The following is an 18,817-nucleotide window of genomic DNA, read 5'->3' as shown; positions in this document are numbered from 1 at the left end:
TGAATCTGAGCTAAATCCCAAGCACCTGGTGTGCCCTTCCCTGGTGGGTCTTAAGAATACCTCATGTTCTTTCTTACACTGAGTTTTGATTTTAATAATAATAATAATAATAATAATAATAATTTGGATCTTCTGCTTGTGACTGCTTTTCAGAAGTATCCCAGTTCAAAGGAAAATGAGATATTTCTCCTATGGGGAAAGCGTGGCACAGAGAGGTGAGCTGAGATACCTGTGGTCCAGAAGGCAAAGCTGGAAACTAATCCTAGTTCTCTTGACAATCAATCCAGGCTTCTAACCACAAGGTGAAGCTGTGCATCCCAGCCTCTAATCCTCAGATCTAGGACAGCATAAAGCAGAGTTGCCAGCTGAAGGCTACCTTATTTCCCATCACCATAGGATGAAAGGCAGTGAAGCTTCCAACATCCAATTTAACTAATCCCAGCTTCACTCTTGAACATATTGGAGGGCAAAAGTCCATCTCATTAATTATTTGTGCCCCTTAAAGAAGGACGTATCATACTGATGGCTGTATCATACTTTTTTGATGCACAAGGAAGTCCCAGTTTCATTTGTTGCAATGCTCTGAAAACTTGAAACTTCTCCCTTCCCACTCCCCCTCCTGGCTTCGTGCATTGATATTCTCCACCATCACGCTGCACTGATGTGACACTGTGAGCTGAATCTCAATTAGTGGGTAGGGGGTACGGTCCTCAGACAAAAATCCAATAGAAGCTGCCTGCCATTGAAGGGCAGTGAGCAGATAAATGTGTTTATCTGTGAGTGTGAAAACAAATGGAATGGGCTGTGGTTTTACTGGAAGCAAGGTGCCGATAGTGGAAAAAAGTCAATAAAAAAATGACTCTTAGTTGCTCTATGGAAATGTCTGGGAAAACAGAGATTATTAAGGAAAGCAATTTAACTAGGGGAAAATAATAAAAAGAGAGGGGAAAGAAAGAAAAAATATATATTAAATTCCAGCTATAGCTTTCTTTCATTTTTGAAAATTCATGGGATGCTTGAGAAAATCTGGACCATCAGTCTTCAAAGCTAATGTTCAACCTCGTGCGCAGCAGTTCAGAACAGCAGCTGCCTTTTCACACCGTGTTTCCAATCTGCTTGGCCATCCCTGGGGTTTTCAGGGCTGGTTTGTAATGATTTCCTGACACAATCTCTAAGCTGTAGTTGGAGCAGCCACTTGTCAAAGATGTGCAGACTGGGTGAAGGTGAGCAGGAGTATATCCATAAAGGCATGGGGGTGGCTGAGTCTGGATGGGGGTCCCACACTTTGGTTTCTCTGTGGATCAAGTCCTTAGATCTCACTCTACTGCCCTGATGGTATGGAAATCACTTAGAGTCGGGATGTCCAGTGCCAGCTGACATGACCTATCTAGCCTCCAGATGCCAATCCCAAAGGCAGATTTGTTGTCTTGCAGATCTGCCAGCTCCACGTAGACCTTTCAGGCCTGGAGCAAGTTTGAACAAGTGAATCAAAGTCCTAAACTGGGGTGAGATGGTGGCCACCTCCAACCCTAAATGTCTGAAACTGGAAGGTGCCAAAGGGAGGCAGAATGTGTTGCCAGCAATCCCCAGAAGCTGTGCAGGCATCTTCACCTGCATGTTCTCAAAGAGGTGTGCTATTCATTTAGTTTTGTACTCTGCACAATAGCTGCCAGAGAGAGGAAAGCCCACTTCCCAGTCGGGGCAGGATGTTTTGCAAGCTGCATAACTCCCCAGGATCATCTCTGATTCACATCTCTCTGTCCTCCAACCCTGAGATTTCAGCTTTTCTGCCCGGCAGGTCCTGTATCACAGCCTTCAAACTATAACCTTTACGTAACTTATCTGTCTCTATCAATTTTATCACTTACACTGTAGTGCAACCCTTCAGAATTTTACAGAACCATTAAATACCAAGGATGACGACCCTTTGGTAAATAAGGAAGGTGTCAAACATGGGCAGTGTTCTTTGTGCTATGTTCTCCTTTGGCTTTTTATTACACTGGCTAGAAGGAAGTTTGTAATTGCAATGCCCAAACCACCCAGTTTTCTGCGTGGTCTACAGTGCTACCAACAACAGTGTTTGAAACAGAAAACAAGTCAAGTGAGAAAGGAAACACAGGACAAGTGTAGAGACCTCCTTGTTTTTCTGCCAGACCACTTCCTTCCTGCACTTCCTTTCTCCTCTCACTAATAGCCACAGTCTATAGCTGCCTTCAGTCTCTCTTCCTTGACTCATCCAGAGCCCAGCTCCTCCAAGCCGACACCAAAATCCCATTTCTGGTTCTCTCTGCCTGGTGAGTTGGCTGGGGACAAATTCAAGACCTTGATTTGGTTGCTTGTTTTCGTAACATAAAGACATTTATTGCCATTTGAGACATCCTTGAATCCCTGAAACATCTGGAAAGGACTTTCAGACATTGCACAGCTCCTGTGGAAGAACAGGGTGCCTGGAGAAGCACCTGAAAGCCACACAGGATACCGCTCAAGTGATTCTTGGTACTTGTGCGTAGAAGTAGCTTTCTACATCCCAAGATCTAGATACCAAGATCTAGGGTCAGGATACGGGTGCTTAAACATCTGGAAACTTTTGCAGTGCTCAAAGGTATCCAAGACACTTGCTCAAGATTGACAGATATGATACAGGAACACAGGGGACATCTGCTCTTCTAGCACAGCAGCTGAAGACCAGGCAGGATTGATCACAGTGATTAAGGTGGCAGCAGACAGTGGCATCCAGGCAATTGAAAGCTACCCTAGATGTCCAATGAGTACTTAGGAGCTCAGACATCAGGCTCACATGAGGACATCAACAGTGTAAGTATCCAAAGCAGGAGAGTACAACCTCCAACAATTTTAGGGGTGCCGATTTTAGCTTAAAAATCACATGGCGAGAGAGATGCATGCCCTCTGGGCTAAATAAAACCACTGCAAAGCCCCTTGAGGGTGACCGATGCTTTTAGATGGACAGGTGACCATCTGCAATCGGTCAAGTCCTGTTTTAACCTTTCCACCGTGTCGTAATACGCAGTGTGCCACATGGTTTGGCTCTCTCCTAGAGAGATCAATCAGAAATGTTGCTATTATCTCCCATGGTTTCTTTTTTTTTTTTTTTTTTTTTTTTACAGTTGGGCTACAAGAATGAAAGATATGGCTGGGATTTCAGGGCCACCAAGATATTGGAGCAATCTAAAATCATGTGGCGCTAATGAACCAGAGAACTCAATGCTAAAGTTGTCATTTAATCATTAACCATCTTGTGAACAGCGTTAATTTAGGCCTCAGAGTTATTACCTTGCAGAAGCCTTTGATCTCAGTTTAGGGTGATTTCAAAATCACTTTCAACATATCAGATATGATGAAGCATCTGAGACAACCAGTGCTTCCCCTTGTTTTCATTGTGCTTCGAAATGGGCCAGGGATTTCTTTAGAGTCAGCCAAAAAAGGAAATTGCAAACACCTGAATTCTTTTTTTAATCAAAGTTTCTGTTTCCACATGTGCTTACAAGATAGTAGGCCAACCTCTCTCCTGACTTACCCAGCATCAACCTTGAGAGAAGCAGCCTTTCAGAGCCTACTAAAGTCAGCATAAGGCAGAGATAAGCCTCATAAGAGGTCAGAAAGGGTTCAAAAGAGCAAAATGAGGACAAAAAGGAAGAAGGACCTGAAACAACAATGCAAAATCATGGGACTGAATAGGGAGGCATGTGAGATGCAGCTGGATCCACTCACTTCAGACCCTGTGGGAGGGCAGGTTGTCGAGGCCATGCAGCTGTAGGAGTCAGTGGGAGAAGGAGCCACACGTGGTAGGGGGACGGGCAGCAGAAGAGGAGGTGGCATTGTGTGATAACAGTGACTGTGGTTTCTAGCTGCCTAAACCATTTACATCTGGGCTTCTTGGGTCCCTTTACATCTCTGGGCACAGTTTTGCCTCTTTCCCTTGGGACTGTGCATGCTCTGGGATGAAGGTTTGCTCTTAATCTGTCCAGAGAAATGTCAAGCAACACAGAGATCCCTGTGTCATAGGGCCCCCAATCCCGTGGCTACCAGTGGACACAGAAAATATGATTTGAGTGCACAAAAAGCAATGTATCCACATGTTTTATCCACATGTATTGCCCACTTGTCTCCCACTAATTCATTACCAGACTTTTCCTTTGCTCTGACTAGTGCATGCAGCATTGGTCCTGCCTTCAGCCTAGGTGCAGTGCAGCATAGACAGAACCACGTGAAGTGGAGATGAGTCAGCTCCTGGCCATGGTTCTTTATATTTCACATACACATCAGGGGCAAAAGACACCCTCAGAAGCTAAAGAGCTACTTATTTCAGATCAAACCATGAGGAAAAAAAAAAAAAAAAAAAAAAAAAAGAAGGTAAGACGAAAGGAAAGAAAGAAGGAAAGAAAGAAGGCAAGAAGGAAAGAAAGAAGGAAGAAAGCGAAGAAGGGAAGAAAAATGGAAGGGAAGAAGAAAGGAAGGCAAGAAGGAAAGAAGGAAGGAAAGAAAGAAGGCAAGAAGGGGAGAAGGCAAGAAGGGAAAAAAAGAAGGAAAGAGAAGGGAAGAATGAAGGAAAGGAAGGGAGAAAGAGAGAGAGAAAAAGAAGGAAAGTAAGAAGGAAGGAAGGAAGGAAAGAAGGAAGGAAATAGAAAAAGAAAGAAAAAAGGAAGAAAGAAAGAAAATGAAAGAAAGAAAAAAAGAAGGGAAGAAAGAAAGAAAAGCAGTCGTGTCAATGATAAACACAAAATGAGTCACGCTGCAAGAAGCTGCACCTGAAAGGAAATCTAAAACAGCAACTTCCTCCTCTCTGTGGGCTGCAGTGTGCTGCTGTATATGAGGAGTAGAGATAGAAAAGTGAAAACATCTGCTTTCTGCTTCACGGTCAGACGCAACCAGTGTTATAACCAGAGCCATGCAAAGGCCCCATCCTTCATTTCCCCAGCCAGGGCTGCAGAAGAAAAAAAATAATAAATTTCTCCATGCTTCAGCTCATGCAATTGAAAGCTTTGCACCAAAACTATGTGATGTTGCTAGTGACGGCAAGCTTGACCACAGGCAAAGTTCCCACAATGAAGTGAAACTTGAGTGTCTTCAGCAGCTCTGGCAAAAACATGCCAGCTCTGCCTGAAGCCCTCAGACAGAGACGCTTCCCCTCCACTGGTGCAGGAGAGAGGTCTAATTTTCTGCTAACCTGTTTCTCTGCTTGTTTATACAAAGCTGTACATTGAATTAATTAAGATTTCGTGGGAAACCTCAATATTAAACTAGGAGAAAATATATATTTATTTAAAAAAAAAAAAAAGACATTTTCTGTGTAATTTTTCAAAAGTCATGTGGAGCCTTGGCATCTTGTTGTTTCAGACACCCTTCCAGCACCTGGAGCTCTGCCTGCAGGGACAGGGACAGCCGATGCAGAGCAGCACGGCCTCCTGGGTCCTTGATTCCTCTTTGCATCTTCCCTGCAAATTTCCCCTTTCTGCTACTTGCCTAGAGACAAAAACCTCCCATCTCAAGCAAAGAATGGAAGAAAACTGCATGAATTTTAGGAGGCAGAGACCACCAGAAGATGCCTGAATCCTAGTTTTATACATATAATATATATATGATGATCTTAAATATATATGATGTTTCCCACTTTTTTTCTTCATCTGCAATTATTTGCTGAACCCAGGCAGAATTCACAGTGATTTTTGCCCATCCTAGGCTGTGCTTCACACCACAAGCCCCCTCTCAGCCCAATCCTGAGCTGAAACCAGCTGCCTTTGGAGCCACTGGGAGTCCAAAGCCTCTGGCATCATCCAGTCCTACTCCATAAATCACGAGATGAGACCTGGTAGGAGAACTAACAGAGACCGAAACAGGTCCCGCTCCCCCCGCAGAGGCACTGGCTGCTTTTGCAATTAGAAGAAGGTCTCTAGTTTACATTCCAGGGCTGTGGGTCAGATTTGAGTGCTCCTCTTTTACATCGTGAGGCAAGATGTGCCTTCGTTTGCCAACCAAGCTCCACGCTGACATTTAACCCAAGACTACAGTCTGCTCCTAGCCCCAGCCAGCCCAGGCTGGCTCTCAGTGCTTGCGGCTTCTTCCAGGAAGCTGCCACCAGCTTCCAATTTCTCCCGCCTTAATATTTACTTCTTTATTTGCTTCTTTATCTTTCACTGACATTTCCTGGCTCTGCCTCTCCATGTGACTCAGAGATTTTCCCGGACCCTGACTCGGCGATGTTGTCGGCTCCAGGGGATGAGATTAATAAATACCACTCGCTCGCCTGCTCATGATGTCAAACTGTAATTAGGAGTGAAGCAGGGGGTGGTTGTTTTGGTTCTTTTGGTATTTTTTTACTGCCAGCACGCTGAGTTTCCTCCTAACCCCTATTTGGACCTGGGCTGAGGCATGCGTGTTATAAAGCATCTATACTATTTTAATGACCAACGGAGAGAAAATGAAACAGCCTGCTATTTCTTTTTTTTTTTTTTTTTTTTGGTTCCTGGTATCTCAAGAGACAAGTATGTGTAAAGCAAACTGCTGTGAAACACCTGGTATAGACATGAGGCAAAAGTCCAGGGCTCCTTCGAGGTGATTCACGTGTCCCCAGTTCACCTCTGCGACTGACTTCATTTCCATAAGACTCGGCGCCTTAAAAAAAAAAAAATACAGTAAAGGTATTTGAGACATGCCTAGCATCTGCTGGCTCATGCAGACATTAGTAACCGTACAAATGCATCTGCTTTCCCTGCTCGATGTTGGACCTAAATGGTTTATGAAGCAGCCTTTATCAGATCCCACCACAACAAGCTGAAGCCAGCACTGACAGAGCATGCGGATATCGAGGCTGTTTGCAGCAGGTCCCAGCACAGCAAAGTTTGCACTTCCCCCCAAATCCTCCATCCTTTTGCAGACAGCAGTTCCCACCGAGGTCAACTTGAAGAGGAATCACAGCTTTTCTACTGCTTTTTAATATTTTTTTTCTAACCCCACTCCCTTGCTTTTTAATATATATATTTCTAATCCCACTCCCTTACTATTTTCAGGTTATTGCCCTGAAATATCAGCTTGGGGCTGCCTGTAGCTGCTTCACTTTTCTTTTCTGGGCAAGGTGAGCACCTGCCTATTGCTGGACATGGGGCCCTGACCTTCCCTTTCCTCTCAACATCCTTCCCCATGTTCTTACACCCATACCGAGGGTAAATTATGAGTTGTGATGAGAATAAGACACAAGCCTGTCAATATATATATGTATATATGTATCTAACCAAGTCAATGCCTCTCCTGTCATTAGAGGAACCAACATGTTTGCAACCTGCAGGACTACACGAGGTTACAGCAGGAGACTTTTAATGTGGTTTATCAGCAGGTCATATGAATCTCGGGAAAGTGCTCAAGTCTACCTCATCCTCTTATTTTTTTTCTTTAAATAAATAAATCAGACTTCATAACATAAGCAAGATGTTATGAGAAACGCCCCTGAGTTCTGGTAAGAATATTTGTTTTTTCAGCCTGGATTTCTTTTTTTTTTTCTTTCTTCTTTTTATTTCCTTTTTCCCTTTGGGGGTGTGTTTTTTAATCTTTTAATAACTCTGTCCGGAGTTGTTCCTGCGTGAAAATTGCCACTCTGCTCTCATAAAAAGTAGAAGTAATGCTCTGATACCAATGCAAAGGGGCACCTTTTTATTATTTTAATTTACTTTTAATAAAGGGGAATTGGGAGTTGAAACATGTGAGCCAAGGAGGGACATTTTGCACAGAAGCACCTTTTTAGTGCTTGCAGCTGTAAACCTACCCTCTGCCCTGAGCTTTCTTGTCTCTCCTGGTTTATCCTCCCCACTGCCTAGGCTGGTTTATCCAATCCCCTCAACACCAATCCCTCACCATTCCGCAGGTCTCAACGAATTTCTGCATTGCTTCCTTGCTGATATTTCACTGTGATGTTTTATGCTGAACAGCTGGGACCCAGCGTACAAGAAACAGGTTTGAAAACATCTGACAGCTACATCCAGAGCCATCCAACCCTATTTTCCAGGCAGCTCAGACCAAGTGGAAGGCACAGAGCAGAAATAAACCACTTCCCCAGCAACCTTCCCATGTTTGTTTGTGTGTTTGTCTTGATCTCACAGCCTGGATCTTCAGTGCAAGGAGGACAGGAGGCTGCAGCAGGGGCTGGTGCATCTGGATGCAAGTGGCATGGATGTTACAACAGACCTCAGAGTTAGCAAACCCCAGGAGCCAGGATGGGTTTGTACAGTGAATGTCTTTGGAAATTCTTGTCCATGACTCCCAAGCACTGGAAGAGCACCAAGGGAGAAGGTTCCCATATTCCAGACATCACTTCTGGCCACGGTGTAGGCATACCATTGGTCTGATCCCATACGGCTGCTCTCACGCTTGTCGTGTTCTTGCAACATTTGTCTCCCCTCATTTTAGGGCTAACTCCCATCCCACTCATGTGCTCGTCTCAGGCACTTTGGGCTGGAACGAAGCAAACACAAGCGTTGTATTTATTTGTACAAAACAACAGCAAAATGACCGCACTATGGCCTTCTAGCATGGTATTATGGTTGACAGAAGTGACCTAAGGGAAAATATGACAAGATAAACATACAGTGACTTTTTCCTGAACACTCTCCCAGTGCATTTGTCCAAATAATTTTCAGATCCCTGAAAGCAGCAGGACTGTGTCCATGGCATATTTGGTGATGGAAAGTATGTCCCTGGCAATAGAGACCGTCTGTGGACACGTACAGCCCAGCTTTTCATCCCTTTTGATTTTAAGAGGCTGAGTCAAAGAGGCTGAGTGTGGAGCAGCCCCAGGGGCAGCACTCTCCAGGGGTAGGCATGAAGGTCCTGGGGAAGCAGGACAGCATCCTGCAAGTTTAACACTATAACTTTTGTGGTTAGATTTGAGTTATTTGGGAGTAATGGTACCTGTCAAATTAAATAAAATTTTGCCTGAACTGTGTTATCTGGAGCAACTCTATTAAAGTCAGCCCTGCTGCACTAAAGCATGAGCAGCATTGGTTGAATCCAGCTGTTTGATGTTCTGGGTAAGTATCCCTTTGTGTCCCCCAAAACAGCCACGTCTGTGTTGTATCTCTTCACAGGCAGGTGTTAGATTTTGCTGCTAGGTGTACCGGCTATTTTAGAGTTTGGCTGCAAATATCCCAGGAAATATCCCGGGCTACAACATGGCTGTGTCCCCTGAAAAGCCCAAGCTTTTAAAGACAAGCAAATCATTTTGGAATTTAGAGGAGGTGAAACATCATGAGGACATGTGAAAAAGGAATGTGCATAATATAACACAATCAAATCGCCTTTCTTTAGGCATTAAAAACTGCAGGGGGAAGAAAATGACTTAAAATATCTGAAACTGTCTAGGCTTTGCCTTAACAGCAGTACCAAGGTTTGATTCAGAACCAGTTGCAAGGGAATGGTGAACATTGTCAGAAATATCTCATTCTCAGCCAAGCTGCTACTCAGACACATTCTGCCACAACAAAATAGGTCCCCTCACCAGATTAATCCTGCAGATAAAAAAATTTTGCCTGCCTTGTAGCAGAGCATCCATGGATATCAGAAAAGAGTCACCTGGAGGCATGCAGGTGCCTTGATGTGCATCCTCCACTGGTATGAACCAGAAGTAATTGCAACCCATTTCTGCACCCTGTTCCTTTGTATCCAGCAACCTGGAAAGGCAGAACTGATAAAAGCACATCTCAGCTGATCTGACATTAGCATATAATGCATTAGTTTACAATAGGATGCCTTCAACAAGTCCGACCCATTAACCCTAATCTCATAAATACTCTGTGATCGATCAGGAAGTGTGCACTAATTAGCAGGGCATTAACAGAAACACACCAAACCCATGAATCATGAGCTGAATTATCAGCTGAATTATCAGTTCCTCCTGTCTTCACTAGGGCTGGATCTACAGCTGGCAATATTATCATCACCCTCTTTTTGGGTGGAAATGGCACGCAATTACATGAGAAAATGAGTTTCATCTTGTGTCTCGCACCATGTGGCTTTTGTCAGCTGCTCAGTGGCAACACAGTCCCAGAAGAATTTACATCACACAATGGTCTAAATGTCAGCCAAGTCTAGCCTTGCTCTTTGGATGACACTAACTGAAAACGAAAGGCTCATGGACTTATTTGCATTTATGCTGCCTCCTGTTCTTACTCAAAATGACCTGGGAAAACCAGGGGCTGCCAGGTAGAAACAACTTGGGACCACCGGGCTGCAGGACCCACATTGGATGTGCATCTCACTTGCATTTTCCAGTCTTTCCCTCTACCTGGGTTGGAAGTCCTGATGACCCAACGCAGGTGGTTGGTCCTTGCAGAGGTCTCCCCCTGGAACTGCTCAGGTTTGCTCCTCCTGGGGAGGATCACGGACTTCATCCAGGAATGTGCCCACCTGGTGGGGCTCCTACAATGGTCTTGGATACAGTGAGTCTGAAGGGTTTTACAAGGCCAGAATCTGCTGGGATTTATTGGGAGATTGGGATTTTAAGGCAGATAGTGGGAAGGAAAAGCCTCCTTCCTGAGCTCTGCCGGGCCCAAGGGGAGGGCAGGCCCATGGGAAGGGCATCCTGCTATCGATGTACAGTCACACCAGGGTTCCCATAAGGTTTCTCGTAGTAGATACAAGGTACACAAGGTCCAGGGAAAGCTATCACATTTAGACATGTTGGTTATCTCCATGGGACGAGTTGCACCTCTGCCTGCCATCTAGAACTTTAGCCCCAGATTTCACAAAGTGCAGGGAGCTGGGCCAGCTCCGGAGCACCAGCTGGGGACAATGCGGAAGAGGAAAGAGCTTTAGGCTTTGCAGCCTCTCACTTTTCAGCTCAGGCTGACAGCACTTTTGCCACAGAAGGGGCTGGGACTGAACAACGTGATTTCTACCTGCAGGGTCTTGTGCAATGCTCAAGAGGAAAAGCCAGGGGCAAAGGGCTGTTTGGTTTCACATCACCATTCCCGCTGAAGATTAGGCATTTCTGGTCTTACGAGTCCTGTGACTGAGGGTTCAAGGAGGACCTACTGCACACAAGGGCTGCCTTTCTCCTTCCCTTTCTGTTCCTGTCTCCTGGGGACCATTTTACCATGAAGCCCAGCATTTTGCAATCACCTCTTATACTGTTATCAGCATCCCCACAAAGCACACAGCCCTCCCAGTGCTCTCCACGGTGCCCAGTGTGCAGAACTGGGAAAACAGCTGGCACACGGGTGCCCCTGGTCTCACACAAATTAATTAATACATTTTGCAGAAATGCTGCACTGGTGAATTTTGTGATGCCTCTACACCTGCTGGGAAGGACCTAGTGGTGCTTCTCATCAGAAAACTTTAGCTTTTTTTCTTTTTTATTAATTAAAGTTGATATTATTGATATATTGCAGTGTGATATCAGTGCATTTCATGGCTAAGAACATCCCTGGATTAGCACTCTGATAGTCCCCGAGCAAAGAGCTCCCTCCCACACAGCCCGGATTGAACCTGTGCTCCGTGACTGTGAGTCAAGACTGAGTACATTCAGCTCCTCACTTGTCACATTAAAAGCCAGTTTTAATTCCCATCTTATTTCTTTAAATTTCCAGTGTAGAAGGAAGAAAATAATAATAATAATTGAAAAATAAATAAAAATAAATAGACCACGGTTTTCCTGTTAATGTCTGAAAGGTGAGAACACAATTTTCAAATATTCCCTAAATATTTAGGTGCCTAAATCCTGTCCAGCTCCCACACCAAGAGATTAATCTTCTAAGAGTGTTATTCTGCTTAGTGTCTTTGAGAACTTCTTGCAATTAAACCTCAACCTTTTCGTCCCAGACTGAGAAATTACCTGCTAGCTTCAAAACCCCGTTTTCAATTCTTGTGAGCAACTTGTGACTGGAAACATTGACAGAGGCGGTACAAAGTCCCCCCTCTAATTAGCAGCTCACCCTGCAGCAAGGATCAAATTCCACCGCTGCATGTGGTGCGTTTTGCCCTGACCTTGGGATCTTGCTGCTTCACGTGCCTGGAAGGCAGAGTCTAAACTAATAATAACGATATTCCTGCCTTTGCAGTCTGTCTTTCATCTAAGGACCTTAACGTGCTTTAGAAATACTGAAAAGCTCTGGCCAAGTTAAACATCACACCTGAATTGTTTTTATTCACTACTGTTTCAAGCACCACGTTTGCATGCCCTAAACATCACCGACTGCTTAGAAAACTGGAAATGCTCCACGTTGATTGACTTTGCACCCCGCGTGTGACTCATCGTGCTTCCCCATGATTTTGGTGTGTTTCCTTGCAGAGCTGCAGGAGGGCACAGCTCGGATGCTCGTGTAGGCAGGACTGAAAAATTCCGCCCCGACTCAGCTCTGAAGTCTGGGTGAAGGACTCTTGGAAAAGTGAGTCGAAGTCGTGTCCTTCAAGATCTCTTGTTACTTTCATGGTTCTTCCACACATCTACTCAGAAGTGATGGGGACCTGGGGAAAAAAAATAAATAAAAAAGAGACAATGAGAAAAAGAAAGGGAAAAAAGGGAAACTGCTAAAGTACATCTAAGAGCAAAGGATGAAAAACAGGTGTAAGAGGTGAACCTGTGGTGGATGAGAATGAATTGCATGTGCCCCTTTGCCCCTTTTCTCCCACAAAGGATATTTTAGCTATTTTTAAATTATTGCTTGAAAATACTTATCTCCACTGGTCTGAGCATGGCCACATCTCCAAATAGGCAGTCAGATGCTGCAGTCTGACTAATTAAAAGTCTGAGAGTAAAAGAGAAGCAACTTCTATGTGGAGAAACATCCTCGGGAAAGCACCCATGGGTAGAAGCCACATGACAGGCTCTCAGCTCAGACCTGCAGACCACATCAGCTGAACTTGATTGTTATGACTTTTCATGTAGAAAAACTCGGTTGTCCGTCAACTTAGAGTCTATGTGTGACTTTAAAAACCTCCATTATTATGTGTTTAGAATAGAGCAGAGTTGCCCAAGCATTTTCTACCAGAGGTGTGGATTCCTTTTGCTGATGTTGGTTGTTGCAAGCCAAACACAAACTTGCTGCCACAGGCCCCTCCGGAGCACTGCGTGGATGCCAAGACCACAAACTGAAGCCACGGGGAAGAAAATGATAAGCACTTTTGCATTCCCTGGCACTCAGGGCTTCTCTAGTGAGGAATTCATCCTCTCTCCAGAGTGCTCAGTAATATTCACACTGTTTTACATGTGGGTAATGTGAGCCACTGAGATGCTTAAGTGTCCTGGCCAAGGTCTTGGAGATGTCATGGTCACAGATTCAAGAGCAGAGCTCAGGTGTCTCGTCTGTAAATCCTGCTGACTGAGCCCTATAAAAGTTTCTTGTCCCATCACCTCAGGTAGATTCCTTTGTGTTAAATCACTGGTAGTAAAAAGGCTACAACAATTAGAATAATTAACTCCCACATAACCAAGTCATGATGCAGTTTGCAGAGATCTCCAAGAATCTCTTACCATTGTTTTTTTTATCTGGGTCAACTGAATCACTGGAAAGTGAAATCACTCAACCCCAGACCTGTACTTTTCAGGCACAAGTGTGTCTGGGGTCAGAGAAATCCCGTCATGAACTCCCAAATCCCAGCTGTCTGCATGCCAGGGTGCAGGGCTGCCAAAGAGAGATGTAGTGTTTGGCATCCCCAGGACAACAAAAAGGGGTGAGAACACTTGTTAACATTACTGCATGCCTGCAAGCCATGCCAGGAGGGCAGGCTGCAACATCTCCTCCCTCGAGTATTCAGCAGGTGATCAAGGTCCCAATCTTCACCTTAAATTTTCCAGCTGGAGACCTGGATGATCCCACTAGGAATTTGGGTGCATTTGCATGAATGTACCTTTCTCCTGCCATTCAGCAGAGGTAACACAATTATAATAGCTAGAAATGTTGCTGAATGTGGCAAAATTCTTTGTCTGTTTGTTTGTTTGTTTGTTTTCAGGAGTTTCTCTCTGGTTGGAAGAAGTCCCCATTACTCGTTACCCCTTTGCAGGAGTGGTCATAGGGACTGTGATTCAGGAGAGAGGGCCAGTGTTTCAACTGGAGTTCTGTTCCTGCAGAAACCACACTGCATTTTTTTATTGTTGTTTGTGTTTTTTTTTGTTTGTTTGTTTGTTTTTTGGAGGGGGAAAGCCTCCAGGTTGCTATACAGAGGATTAATCCAATCATCTGCAGTAGAAAGCTGGTGACTAATCAACACCAGTTAGAGCCTAGCAGAAGCATTTAGGTTGCAATTATGCTATGCTATGTTCTGAACCTTCATTAGTAGAAACCTCTTAATTCTTTCTAATATCTGCTGCTTTCCTTACAATGCTGAATCGTGATGATCAAATCCTCACCAGAAGGGCATGCAAGAAGTCCTGAGGTGGTATTTAACTTGCAGACCACCAGTGGTCCCAGATGCCTGATGGTAGCACAAAGAAAATTTTTTAATGAACTCAGTCTCCAATTTTCAGTTTATCTTCCAAAATCTCTTTGCTTTGGGGTTACAAATTCCTAAAAAAAACAATTCCTTCTATTTTCCAGGTCATAGAGGGTCTGACAATGTATCAGACCTTGAGGGAGGTAAAGTGGTATGGGAGTGTGCTGAGATCTCTTCCCAAATCTCTCAGTCAAGAAGTCCAGGCCACCTGTAGGATTCCCTGAACTTTTCAAGGATTGCAGGAGAGGTATTTAAAGTTGAATTCACATAATACATGAATAATGTGACTTGGAGCCATCCCACAGCCCTCTCATTAGCTCAAAATGATCTCAGTTCCTAACAATGGTTTCACTAACCAGAAAAATTAAATGCAAACGAATGTATCTTAGCTTCTTGGCCATGGCTAACACAAAATTGTGCTCCCTAAATGGGAGCATGTTCTTCTAAAAGAAGGTTGAGGACAGGGATTTTCTGGAGCCCCAGACACCTCCACTTGCATCAGAAGCAGGCCAGGAGATATCCAAGTCCTCCTCATAATGTTTAAACACTTTTATTGTCCTGCAATAGATTTACAGACAATGCAAAATACTTCCATACCGTGGTTCTCATTCCCCCTTGCCTACAGCATGGAGTACTGAGATTATAAAGTGCTGAAGCTTCTGCATGGCCCTTTGGGTTCTTCTACAGAAGATGCAAAGCTGAATGGGCTTGCTATTGGGTCTGTACTTTGGAAAGTTAATTACCAGGTTCTTGCAGGGAGAAAAGAGGAGCACATGTATTTCCTACCACAGCTACCACCGGAGAAAGCAGGGGAGGAATTTGGCTTGCAAAATGCTTTAGCATGACACCAGCTCCCATATGGATGAAGAAATGGTTTCTGCATCTGGTCAGCAAAGCTGTTATCATATGGACGAAATCCTGAGACACATTACAGATGATTTACTATCCTGATCCACAAATTACATCTTTCATAGTCCTGGCAGAGCTGTTGAACTTCTATGTTCTTCACCCCCAGAAAGAACGCATTGAACCAAGATCTGAGCTAATTACAAGTGCTGTAAATTCAACGTGACTTCACAGATTTCAGCCGACTTGCTTCAAGGTGATTGAGATTAGAACATGACGTAGAGACGTATATTGCTTCAGCCACACCTATCCCATCACATGTTCGTCTAACGCTGCTTCGCTGCTTAATGCGAGGAATGTTTCAGACCTGATGTCAGACGAGCCAATAAACCCAAAGCGATAACCACTCTGCTTCCCTCTGACCTCTACCGAAAGGTCTACTCAGCCTTCACTTTATAAGTTTATGCTGACAACAGAGAACACGATAGTGGAGAACATCCTAGAGCTAGAAACAGACCAGAGGGAACAGCACCGTAGCAGTTATTATCTTTTCCCAGCTTTTGCTCAATGACAGAAAAAACTCCTCAAGTATTTGCTTTTTCTTGCCTTTTATATGAACCACGTTTTGTTTCCAGACATCAAAATATTTTAAAATTTGCACTCGGCCCATAGGATTTGCAGGGCAATGGTCATTACCTTCCCTATCCTTACCCTATTAGCCTAAAAATCTCTGAACCCGTTCCTGCAGGGATGACAAGGGAGCCAAGGCTTAGCGTGGCAGTAGATGGCGCTGAAGACCTTGGAGCACTCCAAGGATCCTTGGACAACCCACCGCCACCTTGCAGGGCTTCTCAAGAAGCTTTCTCCCTCCCCCCCCTTTCCCTTCCAACAGAGAAACCACCACGGAGGGACACAGGAAGACCCAGCCACTGAAACTTGGGCCACTTTGGGTTCGGTGCAGAACAGGAGCTGGCTTACGCTAAATTCAGAGAAACTCTTCTCAGGAGTGGGATTGCACACTGCAGATGACGGCTACCGGGTCTAGCAGGGAGTTTGAATATGGCAGCAAGCCACAAATCACAGAAGGAGAAGGACCCCATTTCTGGACATCAGCCATGTGCAATGCCTTCTCCATCACTTTGCCACCAGTCCATTTGGAGGATTCATCATGGTTGCAGAGCAGTGGATGCCTTTCTCTTCCCTGATGTCAGTAATCTCCTGAGATGCAATTAGGTTTATAGCTTCACAGGTGTGTCTCCAATTACCAAAGTGCTGCAAGTCAGCTCCAAGCCACTGTCTGCCACTGTTACCACGAGGCTGCTGGGAACTTGTGACAGCCTGTACCGTGAGATTTCAGGTCAGGAACCATCATACCTTCTCTTATCTGATAGAACATGTTGTATCTTCTATGGAACTTGATGTATCTCACTGAAAAGAAAAAAAAAATGACCTTGACCTCCCAGACTTCTCTGCCTGTTCTTCCTGGTTTCAGGGCAAAAGCAGAAGAAAGTACTCCCTTGGTGTGTTACACAGCAGGGGATGTACATGTGTTATGGCACAGTGCCATACCCTACGTTGCCTTGTCTTTGGGACCACATGAGTTTCCAAGGTGGAAAGTGCAAATTTGTGTAATTCCAGTGCCAACTAGGTGCATCTATGGCAGAAAAGCACACTTAGAGGTACCCACGGCTGTGAGCGGTAGAAGGATGACTGCAGGTGCATCATGTGTGAACCACTTTCTGGCATGACTAACACAGGCCTGGCCTTCTATCCATCCTAAAAACACAGAGGGCAGAGCAGATCTGATGCTCTCCAGAGCTGCCCATCCAGTCAATAGTGTCCATGATACAAGGGCTTTTTTATTGCCTGTGCCTAAAGCGAGCATCACACCCACTGTTTGCACTGCGAGCCAGGCATCTCCCACCTTTGTCTTGAACTTAAACTGCGATGTGGGTGCTGAAACATATTGCAAGTGCTGCAGTGGGGCATCTCCGTGAAGGTTTGTGTCCTCTTAGAAAATTGCTGCCATAAAGACTATAAAAGCAGATTGTCACTGATAAGGATAAAATACCTCTTTAATTACCTGTGGGTTTAAGGGGCAGACAGAGCTGGGTCAGAACAAAATCTCCAAGCTGTTCTTAACACTCCTCTGAGTTCAAATTCACTTCTGGAGATTCACCAGGGAGAATCACCTCAAGGATCACTTCTGGAAAAAAAAATAAAATAAAATAAAATAAAATAAAATAAAATAAAATAAAATAAATCCTGGCTCCATAAAACTCTCAGGTTGGATGAGGGCTCCCCTCCCTTTTACATCTCCTAAGACATTCCAAAAAACCTTTCCCTGGGGCCCATTCCCTGACCTCTTGCAGCCCATCAGCTATTCATCACATCGCAGGTCATCATGACCATTTTAGGCAGGAAATTAAGCTTCTCGCTAAACACCCTTATCTTATCACCACAGTCAACATTTTGAACTTGCTTGCCCCACAGACATTTCCCCTAATATCAATAAAGCTGGGACAGATCAAAGGGTAGTTATCACATGCCATGTGTGCTCACCATTAAGGAAAGCTTTTCTCCCAGGTGCCACACCTCCACATTTTCCCCGTGGCTTAATTCAGTCTATCAGTGGATGAAGTGCATTAGTGGCCATGGGAGTCAATCAGGAACTTTTCCTCTTGAGTCACACAAGGACATTTCATTATTTTCTTGGTAGCCACATCAGAACGATCAGATCATTGATGCACACATCAGATTCATATTGATTCGGCCAAATAAAACTGGTACGGGGGTTTTAATTAAATGGTTCATCTCATGTTTGCTGCGATGGAGATATTGAGGGCTGTATGTTAACTCAACCCCATTCTCATATAAGAGCATACTGGTGTTAAGTGAATCTATATATTGACATGTTTATAACGAGACAGACTGAGGAAAGATGAATATGTGTGCATGAAAAAATAAAATGGCATAATGTGCAACATATTCACTTCTGCAGATATCAGATGTATGCCATACTAATGCCAAGGCATCCAGACTATCACTCCCAGCACTGGATTCGTACCTGGGTGAATGTGGGTGGATAGATATATATATACATAAATGCATATGCACACATACACATATATATGTAAAAATTCGTGCATGCAGGACGATAAATGGATGGATGAATGAGTGATCCAGAAGAGCATTTGGGTGGAAGTCCAGACATAAAAAAGAAAATATTCTAGTGCACCAGGACATCAACTTACTAGATATCCTAGCATATTTATAAAAACCTTGCAGGCAGGATATCCTTCCTGCCCTGCCTTCGCAGACAGAAGTGAGCCCAGGTTCTTTGGGAAGGAAGGTGTCTGGCATGCAGTGTCGATGTGAGTGTGTCCATGAGACAAAGAGAAACAAATATTTGTATGCTGAGTGTCGATGAACAAATACTTGCCAGTGTTTATCCCACACCCCAGGGTGGGGCTGGCACTCAGGCTGATCAAGTGAGCCTTTTTTGTATTTGTTCTGGCACTCTCCTGGGTTTTTCCCC

The sequence above is a fragment of the Oxyura jamaicensis genome, chromosome 1 (assembly GCF_011077185.1).
Source record: "Oxyura jamaicensis isolate SHBP4307 breed ruddy duck chromosome 1, BPBGC_Ojam_1.0, whole genome shotgun sequence".
NCBI lineage: Eukaryota > Metazoa > Chordata > Aves > Anseriformes > Anatidae > Oxyura > Oxyura jamaicensis.
Note: the sequence above shows the minus strand (reverse complement) of the source record.